General features: G+C 35.7%; 1 pseudogene across 1 annotated transcript; it reads right to left on the minus strand.

The window, feature by feature from the left end:
• Positions 1-8,245: 8,245 nt before the first annotated feature.
• LOC143613498 (OVARIAN TUMOR DOMAIN-containing deubiquitinating enzyme 1-like) lies at positions 8,246-15,952 on the minus strand (annotated as a pseudogene). The gene is made up of 9 exons (XR_013150129.1): positions 15,848-15,952; positions 15,012-15,255; positions 14,797-14,862; positions 14,631-14,714; positions 13,941-14,062; positions 12,922-12,974; positions 12,723-12,772; positions 12,536-12,636; positions 8,246-8,535 (listed from the first exon to the last, which is right to left on the minus strand). The product of XR_013150129.1 is annotated as an OVARIAN TUMOR DOMAIN-containing deubiquitinating enzyme 1-like (transcript).
• Between the last annotated feature and the right edge of the window lie 9,601 nt (positions 15,953-25,553).

A 25,553-nucleotide genomic window follows, 5' to 3' on the forward strand; every position in this document is an offset into this window, starting at 1 on the left:
TGATTTCAGTGAACAATTTCATGTTATAGCTTGAAAGCTTAATTTCAGATCTGATCTTGTGAACGTTTAAAGCTTTATGCCAAGTGCTTATAGTTTTTGTTCTGAATTTCTTAGATTTTTGTTTTGAACTTCTTAGATTTTTGTTTTGAACGTTTTAAGTTTTGTTCTAAACTTCTTAGTTTTTGGTTATGAATTCGTATGTTTTTGTCTAAACATTTTAAATTTTGTTCTGAACTTCTTAGTTTTTTGTTCTGAACATTTTAAGTTTTGTTCTGAACTTCTTAGTTTTTTTTTCTGAATTTCTTAGATTTTTGTTTTGAACGTTATAAGTGTGTTATTCGTTTTGGTCATTTGTTCTGAATGTCTTATAATTTGGTCCTGAACGTTTCAAGTGTGCTTTTTTGGTTAGAACGTTTAAATATACATAGTATCTTTAGTTTGTTTAGAACGTTTAAATGTAATATTTTGAACCCTAATTAGAGCTTAACTGAGGGCATTTAACTGTAATTTCATAATCCATTGATGATTCTAAAGCTTTCTACACATCAATTTGATTGATTAAATCATCAATTTTTTTTATCAATCTGAAGATTCTTGATGCTCAACAACGTTCTATTTTGATTTTGGTTTTTGAGGGTTCAGAAACTGGATGAAATAGAGCTCGGAGTTCAGAATCAATGAATTTGATCACGAACTAATTTTAGGTTATTTACGAATCTGCCACCGCATGTTCCGTAATCTAACGCTCTGAAAAGTCGCTTACGTAATGTACGATAAGTGATTATGTACAACAGTCCACCCCTTTATGTACATATATGCTGGTTTCTGGAACCCCCTCCCCCCTCCCCGGTGTTGCGGGGGTGATGTAAATGCACGTTTTTAAAAGAGGCAAAGAGGATAAAGAAACCTATAGTAAACTTGTATTGTAATTATAAAGTGTAACTCGTTGCGAACTTGTATTGTTATCGTAAAGAACAGAAGCAAGTTACTGTTCAAAGTTTCTGATGGATAATATAGTATTTAGATAAAGATGTTAATCCACTCACTTATTAACCCTATTTTCGTGTGTTAGGAAACTAAATAAATTCAAATTCACTCATATGTAACCAAACACCCCAAAACAAAACACTCTGTTTAATTAAGTAGGGTTGAATCACTTTTGTTTTTTTACTTTTTTACATTATATGGGCACCAGACTTAATTATAATTTTATTAATCAATAAAAGTTTTGTTATAGGATCCCGTATAAGTAAAGTAAATCGTAGCTAGTGCTTTACCATGAGCTCTTCCCTACATTTTATTTAAGTCATGGCACACAATTGTGAAATATGAATGCTTATAGTATGTATACTTATATGCCATACGAGATGTAACACCGCGTGTGAGACCTCGCTTTTCGGGAATCTTACAGCTGGTAATCAAATCCAAAATTTTCCAAAATTTAAAACAGAAAAAATTTCGTTTTATTAAAACCCATTTCAGAGTAAATTAACAGCGGAAATTTATGAGTATTAAAAATGCCCAAAACCTGGGAAAAGGTTCCAAACAATAAGTAGCAGTAAAGGTTAAGTATCCAAAATCCCAACCTGGGTACAAGTGCCCAAAAATCAAATGTAAACAAAATAAATGTCTGTTTTATTTCAAAATCTCTGACTAGGAATGCCTTCAACCGTTCAAGTAGTCTTGAGCACGTCAAAGTAGTAATCTCGAGTCCCTAACCTGCAACTCAAACTAACATACACACAAAGTCAGCTTAAGCTGAGTGAGTTCAAGTTTTATATAATCAATGTTCATAATTCAGTTTAGATTTCAAAAGTACAAAAACCTTGAAAATCATGTTAAATAAATAAATGTTTTTCCTTTAAAATATTTATGCTAACACGGGCCTCGCCACCACGAGTCGTAACTCGAGTAATATATTGGATCATAATACAGAAAATCCACACAATACGGGCCTCTCACCACGAGTTGTAACTCGAGTAATATATTGGACCATGTAGCAGAAAATAGTAAGTAATACGGGCCTCTAACCACGAGTCGTAACTCGAGTAATATATTGGACCCTAATACAGAAAATCCACACAATACAGGCCTCTCACCACGAGTCGTAACTCGAGTAATATATTGGACCCTAATACAGAAAATCAACACAATACGGGCCTCTCACCACAAGTCGTAACTCGAGTAATATATTGGACCCGGACGCGGTAAGAAGTAGGACGTGACACGAGCCTCTCCACCACGAGTCGTAACCCGAGTAATATATTTGACTCGGTCATGGCTTACAAACCTAAAAACGTGATACGGGCCTCTCCATCACGAGTATAACCCGAGTAATATATTTGACCCGACCACGGTTTAGCAAACGACGGGCCTCTCCACCACGGGATTTAAAAACCCGAGTAATATATTTGACCTGCCTAAATGATGATTACGCCACATGGGCCTCTCCACCACGGGATTATAAAACCCGAGTAATATATTTGAACCGGCCATCATCACCATGCACACGCACATCAATAAGCCTACTCACATAATTCTTAGTCACAAGGAACTAAATAATATCAACAATCATAGGCTATAAGGTAATATGTATAAGTCATTCCCGTAAACCAATGTAAGTAAGTCTAGTCGTATTCAATTAATACTAGGCCTAATAAGATTCTCGAGTCTAGACCACAAGTAATGTATATATATCACCTTCAGGAATTTAAGACCCAAGGCACGTCTAAAATATACTAAGGCATAAAATATAGTTCACACCTAGTTTCATACATGCACAAATAATAATAAGGCTATGCAATGCCATCCAAATACTTTTAAATTAGTAAAATCGAGTAATGCTCGTAATAAGGTGTGTATGCCAGCCTAAAACGTAAAAAGAGTTAAAAATGGGCATCATGAACTCACCTGGTATGAGGTACAGAATCCACAATGAGCTAAAGAATCCCTAAGTACCCCCCCCCCCCACAAATCAGACGCCTGCCGGATTACAAACAATAATTACTAACGGGCCATACCGACTCGCTTATCATACGAGACGTCCTAATATGGTTTGATTGGCCTAAAGCCTCGACCTCACCAAATTCAATTACAATAGCCCTCGGGGCCTTGTATTTACCAAAACCACCCTTTGATAATCCCGGGGACCATGGATTCCCAATTTACCCCCGGAAGTTGCTAGATGAGACGAATATGCGCGTTTACGTGTTGTTTACGCACCGAGCAACCAACTCAGCCCCGTGTGGACCAAATTAAATAAAATCACAGCCAGGTCCACACGACACTACACGAATTGGATGGGTCGTTAATTTGCAAGCACGACTCACAAACTACCAATAAACACGAATTTGCGTTGTACCGACCCGTTTGAGCAACTGACAACCAATTCAGCCCTATTAACTTAAAAAAATAGTTTTTCACAGCCCTTAATTCATAACGAGGCTACACAATCCGAAATTGGTTGTTAATTCCCTCAAACAACGCGCTAGACGCCACAATCAACAAACTAAACAACCGAAATCCTAGCTTTTTCAATGTATCGACAATTGATCAATCAAACGAGCTTCATAGCTCACAATACTAAAGTATAACACATATGACATACCTAGGAAGACGACAGAGCAAAACCTCACTTTAAACAGCCCCGACAAGAACACAATTGGACAGCCACCGGTTAAGCCTAAAATGAACGTATCGATCAATAACAAGTATAACATGCAGATTTTAGCATGCGAAGATGTATTTTATTACATTGGAAAATAATAGGAATAGATTATGAAATTCGTACCAGATTTGTATAAAGGCCTTAGGTATCTAAAAATATTTTTATTATATTTTTCCAATTCACACAAAAATCATAAAAATTTCTCCAACACAGAAAGGTACGTGCAGCTATTTCAGTGCGTAGCAAAAGAGTTTTATTTGTTTAAAAATCATTTGGACTTGTCAAAAAAGAGTTATGATGTCGGGAAGACAGACCAGAATCCGTCACCCCGCATCAGCTTTGACACGCGATCTTATAAAATCATAAAAATCATTCAAATCTCGTCCAAAAATTACATATTATACTTTTCTGGAAACTAGACTCAAAGTAGAATATCATGGAATCAAGAATCGATCAAAAACAATCAATTTTCATCGAGTTAAAGACCAAACAATAAACGAGTACGAATCTGTCAGCAACTGTTTTAATCAAAACTCAAACGCTAACATGATCATGACAACTCTAGGGTTCAATAAATGATTTAATGGTGAAAAAGAAGTTCCTTGATGTAGTACTAACCTGGAATTAGTCGGGAGAGGGCTTGGTAATGGCTGGAACAAAGAAAAATCGAGATGGTGGTGGTGTTTCTTGACTGCCGATCGTATGAGCTAGGAGGGAAATTGCCAAGATAATTAGGTTTAGGGATTTTACACTTAGGCCCCTCCACATGCAAATTGGTGATATCTTGGACTAAAAGGTTTTTAAATGAACTTCTACGAAGTACCTGAAAGCCCCTCAACTTAAAAATCAAATCCCGTTCGACATACAAACTCTACAACGTGCATACCGTTAAACGAAAATTAGTGGGTGTGGCAACTAATCTACTCCTTTATGTTATAAGAGGTGATGTTTTGAGCAAAAAGGATGGATAAATGGACTTTTACAATGTATTACAAGGCTCTAAATTAGAAAGATGAAACCCCACCTTTTAAACAAACTTCTAAAACCATCGAGCCGATTAACGAAATTTCCAGGCGTTACACGTGAAAATACCTCATCTAATTTTGATCTAAAATTGCCAAATCTAGAAATATAGGGACTGGAAATGAAAATTTCGATTTTCATGCATCTTCGCGCGGCACGAAGGTGAAGGCTGAAGCAACTTCGCGCGACGTGAAGATGCTGGCACACATTTCAATGTTATCCGGTTACGTGTCGACACGTGTTGCTCCAGAATTGACATGCAAAATTTCGGCGCCGCCCATTCAATTTCGCGCGACGCGAAGATGCTCACTTCGAGGATATAAATAGGCAGCCGCGGATTCAAGCCCATTCATCCCATTTTCACCTTCATTCTCACATGGTTAGCCTAGGGAAGTGTGCTAGGGTGTTTCAAGGTTCCGAGGGTCCAATTTTGTGAAGAAACGAGGTGTTGAGGCGCTGTTAACGAGCTGCTGTCCCTGTAAGCGAAGCACGAGCCGAATCGCTGCTGATTTTTCTCTGTTCTTACTCACCAACTAGCCGATTAAGGTAGGATTAAGGTTAAGTTACTTTACTAGTTACTTTATTATATAGTTATTAGAACTTAGTTAAGGGTATAGTCGTTAAATTGTCAATGTTTTCAAAGTAATGTTTTATAAAGCAAAGACGTTGCTTCCACGTGAAGTAATGTTATCAAAACTATTATTTTGACGGACACGTTGTAACTGGAAGGGGGATGTAATTAGTAGACTCTTCTTGCTTAAGGAAAGTAATTCGTACACATCCTAATCAACCGCGGGACCCGTTTACTTACCTAGAGAAGTTTGCCAATGTGATATCCTTTATTAGGCCAAAGCGTGCTATTCCAAATGTCATATGTAAATACAAAGTATTCTCATAAAACGACTATAACTCTATTAAGGTTAGGTCAAACCTCGAGTCTGCTGAACTGAATCAGACTTAAAGTCTGCTGATCAGACCTCGAGTCTATTGAACTGAAACAGGCTTAAAGTCGGCTGAATAATATCAACTAGGTACTTATACATAGCGATTATGATATATAGGTTAATAGCATACTAAAGCTAAGGAGTCTGATATTACCAACTGATAATACAAGGTGAACACGTTAACCTTTTATGGTTTGAACTGATTTTACTCTTGTAATAGACAGGTTGTTTATTGCAAAGAGTCTGGTAAATGTTTGCATGAGATTATTGTCTCCAAAATCGTTATTATACAAAATAGATAATAAAAAGCAACTCAGACCGAATATACATGTGTCTGGATCCATACATAACTGATAATTGGCATACAAAACCAAGTCAGTCGAACCAGTTCTCCAACAAGGTCACATAGCCTAGGGGAATGTTGTCTCAGAATAGGGGCTATATACTCGGGGAACCTTTTAATTGTGTGTGTAGGGCGGTGGTACAAATCCCGGGAATGACAGGCATTCCTGCTGAGATTGTCTAAGATACCCGAACTTGATTAACCCGACCCGAACCCAAATAAGCTAACTAGGGTCAGGTTTCGACTTCATTTTTGGAAAAAAGTCGGGTTTCGGGTTAACCCGAAAAACCCGATTAGTGGTTAAATTACTTCAAATAAGATGAAAAATGTGAAGTAAGCGCTAAAAATTCAATATTGTAAGTTTTATAGAGAAGTTATTATTCTACTTGTTTATGAACTGTTCGCCGGAAAGCTCATTTATGTTGGGTTCATTTAATTAAACGAACAAACATTAACACATGTTTCACTCATTCATCTATGTCCATGAACGTTCATTTATGATCGTTCATTTAAGTTTGTTTACGTTCGTTCGTGTTCATTTACATATTAATAGAAAATTATTAAATATTATTTGCATTAAGAAATTATATGGTATATATCAGCCTAATATGTTTTATATTTGTTTGTTTGTTTGTTTTTATTAAATTTGTTCATTTATGTCCATTTATGTATGTTTGTGTTTGTTAATGTTTTTTACATATGTGTTCCTTCATGTTCGTTTATCTTTTTTTAATTATGTTCATTTATGTTCGTGAACTATTCTTTTAGATTTTAAGTAAACGAATATAAATGAACATGAACATGAACATGAACATACTCGCTTTTTAACTAACGAACATGAACACAAATATTTGTTCGATTAAATGTTCGTGTTCGTTTAAAGGAACGAACACGGGCATGCGTATATGCAATTATAAGATAATTAATTGTAAAAGAAATTGAAAACTGTGTGGAATGAGAAATTTTGCAACCTACACGTTACAAACACAAAAATCAACTTAAAATTATAAAATAACATGGTTAACCTGATTAACCCGGATAACCCGACCCGACTAACCCGAACCTGAATAGGGTCGGGTTGCGGGTTAGATATTTCTTAAAGAAAACCCAACTAACCGGACCCGATTAACCCGAAACCCGACTAGGTTGACCCGATAAACACCCCTACTAGCTGTGGCACCAGTGATGCTGTGGCGAACATCCTCCCAGCTGAAAAATTAATGAAGAGTTGAAGCAACGATGAACAAGACACGTTTACAAAAGAAAAACCTAAGCTGGCAGAAGGTTTACAGAGAAAAACCTAAGCTGGCAGAAGCCTTCAAGCCTACAATACACGTGTCTCACAATAGCAAAATAAAATAGGAGCTAAGTAATAATTAGTACAACCCTCAACGACCAAACCAACTCCAAATGTACAATTAACACAAAGTACAATACATCACTGCGTAGTTCACCCGTAATTGTAATATATAAATATTTGGAACTAAGACCTACTTATAAATAAAACCAATTTATTTATGTTAAGTGTTACAAGTTCAAAAGGCTTACCACAGTGAGTTATAAAACTATAAACTTCTGGATTCAAAAGCATCAACTTGATCGAGCCAAAGAGAAATTCGATAGTCGCAATCTGAAAAATACTACAAATTAATTTGAAAATATTTTCCCAACCTATAAGAAAATAGGATTTCTATATGCCCTATTTATTGTGTACTTTCATGGTCAGACAAAACTATTTCAGAAAAAAAATGGTTACAAAACGAAGGCATGCCTGACCATGAGATCGTCAAAAAAATAGAAACTCATATATGACGAACGATTATTAAGTCTAAAACGCAATATCACTGGTGTAATCCAATCAAAATGTTCAAAAGATTTCACATTTAAGTACAAAATGGAGAAACATGTTATAAGTTTTTGAAGCCACTCCCGTTTGGGCATTAGCAGTTTCCACCCATCTTCACAATCGTTACCTACAATGCGCTTATTGTATTAGTCCCTACTTCCAAACCCATTGAACAAAAGTAAATCAATAACTCGTATACATCCTGAGGTGGCAATTTTGACTCATTTACATATAAATCGGACAATTTAGATTTTGTAATCTCAAAAAATTGCTCAAAAATGTAAAAAATAGAGAAAATGGTTTAGAGGTCATTACTTTTGATATCATTACTTCATTATTATAAGAATGTTGGCTTTGTAATCAAAATTAGCACATCAATTACATAAAAAAACAAAAAGTACAAAATGTAGCAAGCTTACCAGAGCACATGATGTTTTCACTTTTTGTAGAGTATGTCATAGTGACCGGGCCGGTATAGCAAGACAATGAACGGACTTGTTTCAGACCCAGTCTAGCTAGTACTAGAAGCGGTGGCACCATCTGCGGGCGTGGGAACAAAATCATGATGGTTCACGCTCACACCACCCTCCTTCTCACATGCGCTACGGTCTAGATATACAACACGAATTGGTACACCCAGTGCATCACACAATGCGGTTATGTGTACATGGTCACTTTCTTCACCCATTGGTTCCACTGATGTCTTGCAAAACTAACATTAAAAAAAAGTACTTCCGTAAGAGCTATGCATTAGAAAAAAAATAATATCAAATTTTGGTATAATGTCATGTTTACCCAACAAAAAATCATAATCAAATATACGCATATTTATGACGGTATACCCTTTCCTAAACTTGTAGTAGATTGTGTTTGGAATTTAAAGGTGAAGAGAAGGGTATAACAGTCATATTGCAAACTGTATTTGAATTTTGAAGAAATGTGTAAATACTAAATATAAAACTACGCATCTGTTCAGGGGTATATATATATGACATTGCAACATTTAAAAAAGTCATGAATTAATAAAACTACCACAGGGTCTATATATATGACATTGCAACATTTAAAAAAGCCATGAATTAATAAAACTACCACATCTGAAAAAATGTACTTTAGTAAGAGTTACACATTAAAAGAAATCAATAAAATAAGGGATAATTTCATATATGGTATCGCCCATAGTTGTCAATAGCACTCATAGCGCTCCATATAGCCCGTTATGTAGCGTATCACCAGTTTCCCGCTAAATTGATGTAGCAACCTAATGGCGCAGGAAATATAGGTACTTATTTGATTTTTCTATTTTATTTTGGGATAAGAGCATGTTTGGGATTGAGTTTGAAAAATGCATATTTGCTTATTAGCTTTTTCAAAAAGCCAGGATTTGAGGCTTTTATCTCTATGAAATTATGGACTATAAAGTGGCCTCACTTCGCTCGCCTCCCTTCCGGTCGCCTCAGCTTCTGAATCCAATCTTGAACGTTCAGTTAGGCATTCACAAATTCACTTCTCTTTCAAGTTCCAATAAGATTGTTATGCTCGTGGTGACTTCTCAGTTAGGAATTATCATTGCCTCTTCTAAATGGTTATAGGACTAGGGCCCTACTAGCCTCATCGGCCGATGTCTGCCGTCTCGCGATTCTTGCGTTTATGGACCGAAGGAAAATCACTCCAATCCTTCTTCAGGGCAACATGCTATATTATATGATATATCTTGGGAGTTGAAGGTCGCAGTACCTTTCCCTCAGGCGAGTTCCTCACTTAACTTAAAAGAGGAAGGAGTCTTTGCGAATTCAATAGCTATGCTATTTAATACACACCTGACTTCTACCTTCGTGTGTCAATGGATCTTTCACATACTCCCTATTTATTATGTTTCCCTATTGGTCTCACTACCATACCAAACCCTCCCTCCGGTCGCCTCGTTCCCTTGCTTTGATCCTCTGTCTCTGAAACCTTCCTTAATGAAGTGGAGAATTCCTTCGTACTTGAGTGTCCCAATGAGCCCGTAGGCAAGGTCCTTACTATTTTCACGCATGACATGAGGTTGTCTACCTCACTACTATTTGAAGGATACGACAGGCTCATTTCAAGGACACTCAATTTCAGGCTTTCGAAGCTCTGACGCTTTCTGTCGCATTTGTTCTATCTTTTGTTTACCTATCATTTTCACTTTCTTTAACCGTACTTAGGCAGCTCTTCGTTCGTTCGGCAGAGGCGTAGAGCTATCTACTTGGTCGCGACTGGCTCTACTAAGCTAGGTTCTCCCTATGGCGCTACGCATCGTTCCCTTCGGTCGAGCGAATCCCCTTGTTCCGGTCCGAGAATCCCTATGTCTGAGGTCGAGCAGCTACGCTCTCATTGGTCGAGGTTAGATCCTCGTATGTCGCCACTCTCGTCACTGGGCGTTCTCACTTTTGCCTTGTTATCTCAGGACACTCTGCCAGGTTGTTCCTTGTTGACCGGCCTTGTGATTCTCGTTATACACCCATCATCTCGAGGAGTACGCCCAGACTTCAGCAGCGCTCGAGAAAGCTACAAGTGCATTGGCTCAACTTGAAGGAGAGTTGTCTCGGCGTAGTGAAACTGCTTCTGCCCATTTGGTGAACAACTCTGTTGCTACTAAAATGAAACATTTTCCCCTCGAGGGAGTGGTTATTTTCCCGATGAAATCGAGGTCACAAGTTTGAAATGGGTAGGGAGCTCCACGGCTGGAGCATGTATGAGGTTGCCTTGTAGTTGACAAACCTTGCACCTCTTAACAAATGTTGCTGAATCTATCTCCATAGAGTACCCCAGGGTCATCACGTGATCATATATCTTTGCGCCGCCAATATGTCTGGGGCGTGGGCTTCCTCGAGAACCTGCTGCACATCCTCTCGAGGGATGGAAGGCCCCGCTGACCCGAAGTGATTTAGAAAGATCCTTCTTTGTCGATGGTGATCGGTCATGGTATCCATAACGTTGCTTCTTTTTCGGCCAAATACTGATTTCGTTTTGCTTCTCCCGGTCGTCGAGCCTGATCGACTCGACTCTTTTCCCTGCCCCCGGCCTCTCATTTCGTTTCGTTCTTCTGTACCGTCGCTTGAATGAAGTCACCCGATCAGCCCGACTTTACCAAATGCCCACCACTGGCCCTTCCCCTTTCCGGGTCTGGCTTTTTCGCGTCGTTTCTGTCGTCGTGGTCGACGGGGAAGAAAGACTGCTTTTTAATACTTTCAAAAAGCTAAAATAAAAAAAAATAAAATTTGTGATTACCAAACACATTTTTACTTATAGGCTTTTTGAAAACACCAATAAGCCAATAAGCATTTTTCAAACTCAATCCCAAACATGCTCTAAATATGCATAGACATTGAAAAGGGAGCATTTTTAGGGTTTTTTTATTTAGGTTGACAAGAAATGCATTTTTTTACGGATTGCTATTAAAAAGGAGCTTTTTTAGGGTTTTTTTGGGTTTTCATAATTGAAAATAAAACGTATTTTCTACATATTTACTTGATTTTTGATAAATACACATGTAAAATATTTCTGAAATTCTCTTTTAGTGTATCACTAAACACAAAATAGCACTCGCTATTTCAACGCTATGCTACGTAGCGTATAAGTAGGTCGTCGCTACCGTCCGCTATTCGCTATTGACAACTATGGTATCGCCCGCAAAACTTGGTATAGTATCATATTTACCCAACAAAAAATCATCATATCGAATATACACATTTTCAAATTTGACATTAATACCCTTCCCTCAAAACTTGCATTAAGACATATGAGTTTGAAGTGTAACGAGAAAGAAGGGTATAATGGTCATATGACATTGTATTTCATGAAATGAGAAAATATGAAAATTTACCCAACAAAAAATCATAATATCAAATATACACATTTTAAAATTTATGGAATTTACACCCTTCGCTCAAAACGAGCATTAGAATATGAGAGTTTGGAGTGTAAGGACATATGGCAAATTGTATTTAATGAAATAGGAAATATTAAAGTTTAACCTACAAAACTTCATAATATCGAACATACATTGTTAAATTTATGACATTTATACTCTTCTACCCTCACAACTTTCACTAAAATATGAGATTTGGAAAGTAATTAAAATCACAAATGCTTTTTTAAAAATTCATACTTTTCAAAATTCATCACTGATTTTAACCCACCAACAAAAATCAAATTTTCAAATAATCTTAATTCATAATATGGAGTATACACATTTTCAAATAATTAAATTCACGACCATTTATACCCTTCCCTCACAACTTGCATTAGAATATGAGATTAGGAATAAGGGTATCAGGTCATATAATTACACATTGTATTAGATGAAATAAAAAATTACCATAATTAAAAAATAATTTTAATTATGATAATTATGATATTTTTGTTGGGTAAAATTTCAAAATTTTTGATTTCATCAAATACAATGTGTATACTCAATTCAAGTATACGCATTGTCAAATAATCAAATTCATGACATGTATACCCTTCCTTTAAAACTTACACTAGAATATGAGAGTTTGAAATGTAAAGAAAAAGAGAAAGCTATAATGGTCAAATCCCAAATCATTCTTGATGAAAAGAGTACATATGAATTTTGAAGTATTTTCCATGAGTAAATGTGATACTATGCAAGTTTTCAGGGGTATATATGACATTGTGCCATTAAATAACCATTAATTGGAGTTTTAGGTGTGAAACCAAACCTGCTCTACAGTTGTATTTGACAATCCAAGAACGAAAGGTTCAAAGAATTCCGAGCGCTTCTTGATTTCTCCAGAGGTAACGAATCTAAAAAACATCACAACTGCAAAGTGGCCAAATCATAATTCAATTGCTAATAAATAATATTAAGAAAGCTATAACTTTTTATTACAAATTGCCAAAGCTAACCGTAATCAGATACACACTGATTGCGACTTCTTGCTACAAGTTCATCATGACTGAAAAAAAAAACAGATGTTATTTTTATCTCAGGCTCACTATAAAACTTTAACCCATAGTCAGATAAAAACATTTCTGTTTCCCTTTAATTATATATTAAATAATTGAACAAATCTGAAAAAAAAAAAAAAGAAATCAGTGTGCAAACCTTATAGCAGCCTCAGTCCCTTGAAGAACACTTTCCAGCTGCTCGATAAACAACTGTTTGGGACAAGATCTAACTATATCAGGCTTTTATTTGTAAAAGTTTTAAAAAAATACCATTTTCTAAGTAACTTAACAGCTAGTTGTTTGATTAACACAATCATAGTGTGCGAGCAAGTAGTTCTGTAAATGAACACAACTTTCAGTGAACAGCTTGTGGACCGCTTGGCAGGAAGTTTGTTTATTTAATAAACGAACAAACATGAACAAAAATTTTGTTTATTTAGTTAAACGGAGGAAGACACGCATGTATGGTTCGTTTATTTATACTCGTGAACGCTCGTTTATGTTTAAAATATTCATTTTCTATGTTCAATTATGTTCGCTCGCTTACATTCATAAACCTGTTCGCTAAATTGTATCTGTTCGATCGTTTGTGGGGTTAAAGTTAAACATGAATAAAAAAGTTTGTTCAATTAGTTAAATGAATGAACATGAACACATGTCTTATCCTTTCATTAGTTTTCGTTTACGTACGCTCATTTAAAATTAGTTTATGTTCGTTTGTTTACGTTCTTTTACACTCGTGAACATATTCATTGAAAACTTTTAGTGTAGTCTAAAACTTTTTAGGCCTAACACATTACTTTTAATGAGTTTTAGCTCAGTTATGTTTGTTTGTTTACGTTTGTGGACTGTTTGTTTATACACTTAATAAACAAACATAAACGAACATGAACATGCTCATGTTATAAACAAACGAACACAAACAAGAAAACCATGTTCATGCAATTGATCGTGTTCTACCACTTGTTCGGTTAAAGTTAAAGGTAAACAAATGAACACAAACATCCTTCGTTCTTGTTCGTTTAGTTTGTTCACAAGCCTATGTGTAAGCAGAAATGTTTACTCAATCCAAATACGTCAAGAAAATGATCAATTACAGGTGAACTCAGATCATGTCAAACAGACTAATTTATAATCCATCAAAAAATATAAATTCATTATGAACAAAATACTTACTGAAAAAAAATCTTCAAATGTGAAGTCAGCATAACCTAACTCCTGAAGTGTCTTTCTGCACTTTTCAACATTTGCTTTAACAAGTCAACCTCAGTTTGGTCTTGTGATTCAAGAATATGTTCCTTTATGCACAAAACCAAAATATAAATCTTCACATCAACAATGGATGCGGTCAGGCCTATAAATAAACCGAACTTTCAGTGAATCGTTCGTGAACAGTTCAGCAGGATGTTCGTTTATTTAATAAATGAACGGACATGAACGCAAAATTTGTTCATATAGTTAAACGAGCAAACATGAACACATGTCTTGTTCATTCATTTATTTTCACGAACATACAGTTTGTTCATTTATGTTTGTTTACGTTAGTTTACGCCCATAATGTTTGTTAATTTACATTTTTATTTAAATTCATTTATTACCAATACTAGTTTGCCAACCATGGATCAATCCATCATCCAATCAAATTTTAGAACAAAACCTATCGACCAACGAATTGAACAAACCGGTTAATGATCATTCATTTACGTTTGTTTATGTTTGTTCATTTATATCCGTTTATCATATAATCGAAAAAACATAAACAAACGCAAGCATGTTCATTTGCTTAACAAATGAACATGAACAAGAAAATCCGTTCATTTAAATGCAGATATTAAGATAAGAGATAGGAAAAGGAAATGAACATACAAGATATGAGAACATAAAACTCCTAAAGAAACAATTCCCATCTCCACGCGTACGTCTGATGGCACCATATTTTTCACTCAGCACCTGCATTAAAATACAAACCAAATATTAATTATTAAAAATAAAAGATTAACAAGAAACGAAACACGGAGAAGTAAAAATAAACCTTGATTTTCTCAAGTAAAATAGGGCTTCCAGACTTATATTCAGCTTCTAACGAGGAAAGAGGCTCCTGTAGTGACATAAATAAAAAAGTTAAAATTTGGTATACGTAAGGCAAACTGGCAAAGTATAATTAGAGAAATTTGTAAACATACACGACACTTAAAAGGGTTTAATTTATTATCTGGAAAAAACTTTAAAGAACTAATTTTCGATTACCTTATCGCCAACAAATGGGAACTTAGCTGCATCTTGTTCAAAAATTGCCGACTGTTGTTGCATAACATCACTATCCTTGTAATTGGACCAATCATCATCAGCTTCATAATCTATGTTGAATACTGTGGACTCTGCTTCAGATTCCACAGGGATCTCGTCATGATTCTGCATGTTTTCTAACAACAACAATACTGCAAGAACTGTTTTCGTTTATGTGGCTGCTTTCACTTTTGCAAAGAGCCTGCTAAAAGGATATCTAGACGGATAATGAAAAGTTCATAATACCATATGAAACAAACATGCTGGTCAAAAGTAAAATAGATGAAGAAAACTAGTTAATGCAAGATATAATAATAATACGGCGTTTGACCTCTAACGCTCATATAAGTTTCAACAAACTGTAATTTTCTGTTTAGCAAAACCATCAATAATCTGTTCTTTATATAATGTGCGGTTCAAATGAAGCATAAGTCCCTAACATGCTAAGATTTCACAACCAAAAATCGAATTCATATGCATTGAGATTAGGAAAATACAAATTCCAACTATATAATTAAAAGTTAAAAGCGAACCGAACTACTTATCGACTTTCATTTTCAATTTCAATTTCAGTTTTAAGTAATTAATATTTTATGATATTATCATAGGTGAAAATATAGTTTAACCCAAATACTTTGAATCCCAAATAACAATACCCGAAACAAAACAACAAATTGCATTAGGACAATACAAATTCCAACTGCATATGCCCTAATTTTGAGGGTAAATCAACGTAACTTTAAAATGTAATGTGCAAAACCCTAATTAATAAGAGTTAAAATTGGAGAAATTGGAACCTGGGTTGTGAAGATCTGTGGATTTGGAGGAAGAATTGATGAGAGATTAGAGAAAGCAAGAAGATCGAGAGATGAGATGATGATGATGATGATCCATGAGTTCGTTCGTGAGTTGATAGAGTAGTTAGTTAATCCAAGACAATCATGTGATTGGCGGCTTTTTAAACACCTTCGACCAGACCTGAGGTTATTTTATTGTTTTAGCGTGTAATACACAAAAAATCAACAAAAAATTAAAATAAAAATAAAAAAGAGTTAAATCTAATAATATACGTAATAGCATATCTTATTGATTCATAAGATATAAATAATGATAAATAAAATTTTATAATTATAAATATTTGAAAACCTCATTTATTACAACCTTTATAGTTAAATTTATAGCTGTGTTAGTAATTCTATAAATGTTAATAGTTTTAGTTAGTTGACGTCCTAATTGACTACTCTAGGTGAATAACATATGGAAGAATGGTTTTACTTTATTAGTATAGGTGGATATATTTTTTTGGGTTTTAATTTTATTTATCGTAAGAAATTTATAATATACTTAGGGTTTAGGTTTGGTGATAAAAAAAAGTTTCACAAATAAATGAGATGCTATAACCCCGTTTAAAATATATCTGCTTTTTGTGAGACCCATGACCCGCTTATTATTATTATTTTTTATTATAAAATTGTTTCAGGATTATAAATAATGGGTAAAGTTACAATACAAAGGAGACCAAAATGAGAATTGTGAAAAGGATTAGCTGTCACACAAAAACCCTTAAAAAAATTCAAAAAGTAATAAAAAAAATCATAACTTAAAATATAAATAAAAAACAAAAAAAAATTAAAAACCAAAATCTTTCCCCCGCCATTCTCGTTCCAAAAAAATGACGAAAGGACACAATGATGAAAATTAACAAAAGACATAATTACAAATAAAAACAATACTCAATAGATCGCATAATAACATAATGCCGAACAAAATATAACACAATGTTAAGAAATATAACACACTCAAGAAAAAAAAAGACCCAATATCAAGGAAAAAATACGCAATCAATGACGAAAATAAAAAAAACACATTGATAAACAAAAAGATACAATGATCTTTTTTTTTCCAACATTGTGTCTTTTTTTTAGAACGAGAAAGATAGGAGAAACATTATTGTTTTTTTTTACTTTTTTTTATTATTATTATTTTTTAAATTTTGAGTTATGATTTTTTTATTAAGTTTTTTGAGGGTTTTTTTTTTGCGGCCATGATGTTCGGGTATTTTGTATATATATTAATGTGTTAATTATGTAGTTTTGTTTAGTATATTGTTAGAACTTTGGTACTTCATACGTGCTTTTGTATTTCAGGTTATTGATCGTTAAAGATGCTAAATTGGAGACTTGTACGAGCATGGAATGATATCTCGGGAATACCGGAGCATAAGTTGAAGTCTTGGGAAGTGTTAGAAGGATTCGGGAAGAGTTTAGATGAGAAACCTAAAGCCAATGCTAAAATTAAACAAGATGGGTTGACGAAAAGCGACCAAGAAGTAAAATGAGCATATCCTGGGCTAGAAAATGAGTTACGGAACCCATAATATATGAATTTTGGGTTTCTCGACGAGAGGAATCCAAAAATGAGGTCACCTTCCATCGCGTAGCGCGATGGTATGGGTACATGGCCATTGCGCTACGTGACGGGCCTAAAAGACGGGAAAAAACGGGTTTGGCCTATATCTTCTATTTTACGAACCATAATGAGGGAGAACGACTTCCAGCCGTTTTGGGACGACAAGGGGCGATTCCGGGAGCCCCGGATCACCTCCGATCACCTCGAGATTCGTAGTTCATCATCCTGAATCAATAGCCGAAGACTAATCGAAGATCATGAGCGGCTGAATCCTCTTTAGTCATTCCCGGGATGTAAAGTTAGTAATTTTTCAGTATTTTCTTCATGTATTAGAACAACTAATTGTAATTGTCTTTTGTTAATATATGAATATTGATGTTTAGTATTGCTGTGCATTCAGTCGGTTTAGGTTTTTGTCGATCAGAACGATTAGTTTGCCGGTTGCTATAATAATTGCTCGTAGGGTTGTGTTGACTAGTTAATTACAAGAAAGCATACAATTGCCCTTAGTTGAGCCACACTGGCAGGGACCGTTTGATAACCAGTGCCGTGTGTTAGCAATTGTGGATGCCTACGGTTTAGCTTGTTAAACAATCTTTAGTTGACTTAGGATAATTAATCTGTTAGGTTGCATGAGAATACTGTTAATTGCTTACTTGGATTCCCGGGTGTGATTTGTTTTGTTTGATTGAATATTTGCTTAAGTTAGTTGTTTACTATTAAACCAATCCAATTGCTAGTGTGATCAACACTTTGACAAATCTTCATAATTGTTTCTTTATAATTGTTTTGTAAATATAGTTAAATAAACGAACAAATATATGACATTGACCACATGCTCCTCTGGATTCGATACCTGACTTACACTGTCTATAGGTAAAATTAGGTTTTTGCATGATCGGTACGACATGGTCATCATGCCACAAATCTTTCTCATTGTAAGGCCCCGATTCCGGTGCCCTACATTGGGCATTGGATTTACTCATAAACAAAGTTCTAAATATCAGAGTTAATTAAAAATTTTTGCAGAATCATAAAACACAAACCAATACATTACAAATCATCAAATCTTGTCTTAACAATAGTTAACTTGTCTTAAACATAACATAAAATTTCATAATATTTCTTCTCAAGATGCCAGCCTTCCGATCCCTACCATGTGTCATTTTCAAGCCAGCTCCTTTAACCTATTTACCTGTATGCATACTAAAAGTCAGCTACGCTGAGTGAGTTCTAGTTAATCAGGTAGCTTACATTATATTCACATTCTTGCATGCATGTCCGAAGATACATATTACATACTTAACCTGCTTACTTTTCATTCAAACATACTTACATACATTCTTACTTTCATACTTTCATTCATTTGTACTTTCATACTTTAACTTACTTTCATTAATTAATACATATATAATTGTTCTATGTTTTAAAGAGCATTTCGCCCTATAACCTTTGCAGATATTATTAGGGTCTACAACCCTTTACTTTTTGAAGATTTTATTAGAGTCTGTAACCCTTTACTCTTCGCAGATATTATTAGGGTCTGAAACCCTTACTCTTTGCAGATATTATTAGGGCCTGCAATCATTTACTCTTCGTAGATATTATTAGGGTCTGCAACCCTTTGACCACACAACCATACAAACCATACATTCGTTGTTGGGTTTTAACAAGATTATCAAAGTGATAAAATCCCAATTTTACCAAAAACGCAGCGGAAATAAGTTTTATATCTTGTTAATTTGATATGTATAAAACCTATTTTACACATGCAAAACCCAAGCCCGGATCCATATACGAAATACATACTATCAAACACATGCATGCCACTATAAGTCCATGCATGTTAAAGCTACCTTTCAAATCCAAGGAAGAGGAAGGAGATGATGATGAAGAAGGCAAGAACTTGAATATGAAGCTCCTCAAGCTAGCACACCCCAAGCTTTCCAACAAACACCACTTATAGCTAGGATTTGGTAACACTTGGCAACTCCTTCTTGTTCTTGTTCTTGGCCGTCCAAGAGAGAAAATAGAGGGAGAGTGAGCAGAGGATTTTTCCTCTAGTCTTGTGTTCTTACTCTTGGCCGTTCAAGAGAGAAAGGAGAAAGAGAGGATAATCATCTTTTACTTGTGTTGTTTTGTAAGTAATGACCAAGGCGACAATGCCAAAGATAAGTCTTACTCAAATCCATTTTGAGTTTCTTGGTGCTTGATTTGTACAACATTTTATCAAAGGATGTGTTATCATGAACTAATTCATAAATGCCATTAGACGGCATTGCTTTAAAATAAAAGACATCATTCATGAAAACACAAATACCATTGTCCATGAATTTAAAATCAAACCCATATTGTCTTAACAAAGAAACGGAGATAATGTTCCTAGTCAAACTAGGAGCATACAAAATGTCTTTCAAAATAACTTCCAAACCATTTGGAAGCTTCAATGTCTAGTCTCCTCGGGCTTCGACAACAACCTTTGCTCCGTTGCCCATGAAGAGACTAATATCCTCCTTTCTTGAATCCATTATTTCCCTTGAACCCTTGCAATAAATTGCAAATATGAGTTCCACATCCGGTATCCAATACCCACGTGTTAGAGGAAATAAGATTAAGATCAATATGAATAATGAAAGTTGTACCCGAGGTTTGCCCCGCATCCCTCTTAGCTTTCAACTCTTTGAGACGGGTTGGACAATTCCTCATCCAATGCCCAATCTCCCTATATCCAAAGCATGGATCCTCTGAGCTAACCTTTAGCTTCTTTGGTTTAGGTGGTTCCACTTTAGCCTTTCCCTTGAACTTGCCCTTGACTTGTCCCTTACCTTTGGCAACGTTTTCCTTGGGTTCCAGGTGACGCCTCTTCTTATTGCCTCCCTCATTGATCGTGAGAACGGGTAAAACCTTTTTACCCATTCCCGTCTCGGCCGTCTTAAGCATTGCGTGAAGCTCAGCAATGCTCTTGTCCCACCCATTCATGTTATAATTCATAACAAATGTCTCAAACTTCTTGGTTAACCCATTTAGGATCAAATCCGTGGCTAACTCGTTTGAGACGTGACTATTAAGGCGCTTGAGACGATTAATGTAGTTTTTCATCTTAAGTACATACAAGGTTGTAAAAGTCGTTATGCGGTCCTAGGCGGTCGACTGGGAGTTGCGAGTACTCGGGAGTAGTCGGGGATTACTCGGAAAATACCTAAGGAGTACTCGGCCGAGGCGGGGAGTACTCCATCTAGGCGGGGAGTAATCGGGGAGTACTCGGCCGTCTACTCGGGAGTTTTACAACATTGAGTACATAAGATGAGACCGATTGGGTTTCTTCCATACGACATGCATGAAGCGCTCGAACCGTTTCGAAGCGTTCCACCCTAGCTTGTGTAAGGAACATTTCCTTAAGTTGGGTGATCATGTCGTATGCCCCATGAAGTTCAAAATCCTTTCGAATCTCGGGAATCATAGTTCTCAACATGAGGCAAGAAACTTGCACCGAATCCTCATTGTGCTTAACCCAATTATTATGGTCTTCGGCATCGTCAATGCTAGGTTCATTGGGAATTGGATCTTCTAATACGTAGTATTTTTTTCTTGCTTGAGAACGATTCTCAAGTTTCGATACCAATCTATAAAGTTGGTATAGTTTAGACGATCCTTGTCAAGAATAGGTCTTAGTGATAGGTTATTAACGGGTGGAATAATAACGTTAGGTGGATTGTTGATTGCGGCCATCTACAAATATAACTAAGGTCACTTTTAGTATTTTCGATATCAATTAATTTTAATCGTTAATACCCTTTTTGTCTCCAAGACAATTAATGATTAAAATCTAGAACCCAACGTTACATTCAAATAGTAGTTAGGTGACCTTTATCCCACTATTTAAATTAACAAGGTAGTCAACGTTTGATGATTGCAACCCTTTGCAACTTCTAGTTTTATGGGATCGGTTAAGCATCTCATGCTTAGTTGGCATGTTTAATCCCATCAACACCATTGTACGCCATGCTTCGGTGACCCTATTCACATGGTTTGCAATTTAAGTCGTCCTACTTACACACACGTGTGAGTTTACACATACAAGTGGTTAGGTGACCTTTATCCCACAAATATGGCAAACCCACCTCAAACTCACAAGTTTCCTCTAATGCGGTTAGGTGACCTTTATCCTACACCGAGTTCCCTAGTGATTCGAGTGTCGTATAAAAGGATGGTGTTCAACTTATTTTATAAAAGGGATTTTAGTTTTCTAAATTTTAGATTGGAAAACTTTTTATATACCTTTCATTTGCATGCATTCAAATGTATGGTACTTAGTTGAAAAACCCATTTTCAAAGTTCCTATTAATAAAACCCATTTTATTATGAAATCATTAGCCTTTAATAAAACCAATTTTTATTACCTAACGATTTCTAAGGAACCAAATTTATGCTAGTTGATTTTAAGTTGTTAGCAAACCACATTGCAATAACATACACAAAAGTAAATCAACCATGCAAGCATAAAACATACAACCACAAGTTCATAACCATAGCCTCCTAATGTTGATCACACTTGTTGACCGAAGACAAGTGTGTCAAAAGGTCTCTCCTAAGGGACTCAAAAGAACATGAGCTTGTGTCGGTGAACTCCCACTTGATCCCGCATCCAAATGCTCCAAGTGTTCACCCCCGTGTTGTGGTCTCCATCATTTTATTTGGGCTTCCTTCCTTCCTTGCATCTTCTTTTACAAAATATATCCTAATACATTTTTCTAGTAAAAGAAATGCATCTAATCTGCTTATTATTACAAACCAAATGAAATGAATAAATAGATTACAAACCCAAATAAATATTACAACCATATTGAATGAACAAACAACCATTTGAATGAACAAACAATCAACATAAACTTTCAACCAAACACAAGGCCATGGCTAGGTTATGAACATCTATTACATCCAAATATGCAATAACACAAGACCCAAAATGGTTCCCCTTGACCCTTGAAACTTTCGGCCAAACTTGACAAAACCGAAAGTTCCAGGTTTTGTCCAAACAACACAATTAATCATTCAAATGACTTAGTTTTTCAAGATTACCACATGCATGTAAAGTATAACCTTGAAAAACCATGGGGTAACCAAAACCCCCAAAATTTTCGGCCATATGGTAAAACCCCACCATAAACCCGAAAATTTTTGGGTCTAATGAAGTATACATCCGTATATATGGCTCTTGATGCCATTGTTGGGTTTTAACAAGATTATCAAAGTGATAAAATCCTAATTTTACCAAAAACGCAGCGGAATTAAGTTTTAAATCTTGTTAATTTGATATGTATAAAACCTATTTTACACATGCAAAACCCAAGCCCGAATCCATATACGAAATACAAATTATCAAACACATGCATGTCACTATAAGTCCATGCATGTTAAAGCTACCTTTTAAATCTAAGAAAGAGGAAGGAGATGATGATGAAGAAGGCAAGAACTTGAATATGAAGCTCCTCAAGCTAGCATACCCCAAGCTTTCCAACAAACACCACTTGTAGCTAGGATTTGGTAACACTTAACAACTCCTTCTTGTTCTTGTTCTTGGCCGTCCAAGAGAGAAAAGAAAAGGAGAGTGAGTAGAGGATTTTTCCTCTAGTCTTGTGTTCTTACTCTTGGCCGTTCAAGAGAGAAAGGAGAAAGAGAGGATACTCATCTTTTACTTGTGTTGTTTTGTAAGTAATGAGAGATTGAGAGAAAGAGTGCACAAGAAGCCTTTCAAATGGCACCTCCTTTTTTAACCAATCCACACCATTGCATGTCTCCACTATCTCATATATAATAATATAATAGTAGAAGAAAGAGAGGGGGGGGGGGGGGCTTCCTACTGTAAGACCCCGAGTCCCGGGAATCATACAGTTGGTAATCGCGTCCACAAATTCACAAAAATTTAAAACCAAACGATTCGTTTTATTTAAAACAAGTTCAGAGTAAATAACAGCGGAAAAAGTGTAAGTATTTAAAAATCCCAACTACGGGTACAAGTGTCCAAAAATCAAATATAAATAAAATATCTGTTTTATTTGAAATCCTCGACCAGAAATGCCTTCAACCTCCCGAGTAGCATCCAGCATGTCCAAGCTGTAGCATCCACTTCTTAACTTGAAAGTCAATCTAACATATACACAAAGTCAGCTGGAGCTGAGTGAGTTCAAGTTTTCATAAACAACATTCATTAAAAATTTAAATTCCATGAGTATGGAATGTAGGGGAAAATCATGAGTCCATAAAATAATAAATAGCTTTTCTTAACCAAATCATAAGTAAATAAAACATTAAACATCTTTTCACGCAGCACGGGCCTCCTCACCCCGGGTCTTCCCAGAGTAATATATTTGACCCAGCCGCGGTTTAACAAAACCGTTAAAATCATGCAACACGAGCCTCCTCACCCCGGGTCATCCCCAAGTAATATATTTGACTCGGTCACAGTTTAATAAAACAAAATCACGCAACACGAGCCTCCTCACCCCAGGTCATCCTCAAGTAATATATTTGACTCGGTCGCAGTTTAATAAAACAAAATCACGCAACACGAGCCTCCTCACCCTGGGTCATCCCCTAGTAATATATTTGACTCGGTCGCGGTTTAACATACCAAACACGTGATACGGGCCTCCTCACCCCGGGTCTTCCCCAAGTAATATATTTGACCCGACCACGGTTTATAGAACAGCGGGCCTCCTCACCCCGGGTCTTCCCCACGTAATATATTTGACCCAGCCGCGTCATAAACATGCAACACAGGCCTTCTCACCCCGGGTCTTCCCCGAGTAATATATTTGACCCGGTCACAGTTTACCATCACATACACATATACAAACATCTAATTCAAAAATCCAACCAACAATATCACCACATACAATCCATAAATAATGGATAATCTAGGCATTCAATACTAAACCTAATAGCAACCTCGAGGCTTAGAGCCCAAGTAATATGCATAACCGTAAGGGATATATGACCCTATAACGAGTCTAAAATATCCTAAGGCATAAATATAATTTACACATGTCTTCTTAAGGCACAAACACAAACAAGATCATACAATACCAACCCGATAGTTTAAACAAATAAAATCGGTTAAAATCATAATAAGGTGTGTATGCTAGCCCAAAACATAAAAAGATTAAAAGGGCATCATGAAATCACCTGAAACGAGCCAATCAAATAACAATAGGTATGAGAACTTCAAAGCCAATCCATAGTTTACAAGCCTGTCAGATTGCACACAAAGATTACTAACTAAAAGTACCGACTCGCTTATCCTACGAGACGTTCTGACATGATTTGATTGACCTAAAGCCTTGACATTACCACATCCAATTACATAAGCCCCCGAGGCCATGTATTTACCAAAACCACCCTTAGTTAATCCCGGGGAAAAAGGGTTCCCAATTTAACCCCAAAAGCTGTTGACTTTATCGAATACGCGCGTTAACGGGTTGTTTAAGCACTTAGATACCGACTCAGCCCCGTATGGACCAAATTTAGTAAAATCACAGCCAACATATCATGCCGAGTCTACAATATTCGAAACCGAAAGAATTGATCAATGTCGAGAATAAGGAGCAGATTTTAGCATGCAAAAGTGTATTTTCTTACATAGGAAAATCATAGGAATAAATTATGAAATTTTTACCAGAGTTGTATAAATGTCTTAGGTTTATAAAAATATTTTTATTATATTTTTCTAGTTGACACAAAAATTATAAAAATTCCTCCAACACACCAAGGTACGTGCAGCTATTTCAGTGCGCAACAAAATTGTTTTATTTTTATAAAATTCATTACCAAACCAAATTAAACGATTCCAATTGGGTTTGATTCTTAACTCAAAATATTAAGTATTAGAAGTGGAACCAACTAATTTGGACCTGTTGAAAAAGAGTTATGATGTCGGGAAGACAGACCAGAATCAGACATCCCGCATCAGCTTTGATACTCGATTTTATAAAATCCTAAAAAGCATTCAAATATCGTCCAAAAATTACATATTATACCTTTCTGGAAACTAGACTCAAAGTAGAACATCATGGAAACAAGAATTGATCAAAAAAA

Source organism: Bidens hawaiensis, unplaced genomic scaffold, assembly GCF_021521415.1.
Source record: "Bidens hawaiensis isolate Kalapana, Puna unplaced genomic scaffold, B.hawaiensis_p1.1 tig00037600_1, whole genome shotgun sequence".
In the NCBI taxonomy this organism is placed as follows: Eukaryota; Viridiplantae; Streptophyta; class Magnoliopsida; order Asterales; family Asteraceae; genus Bidens; species Bidens hawaiensis.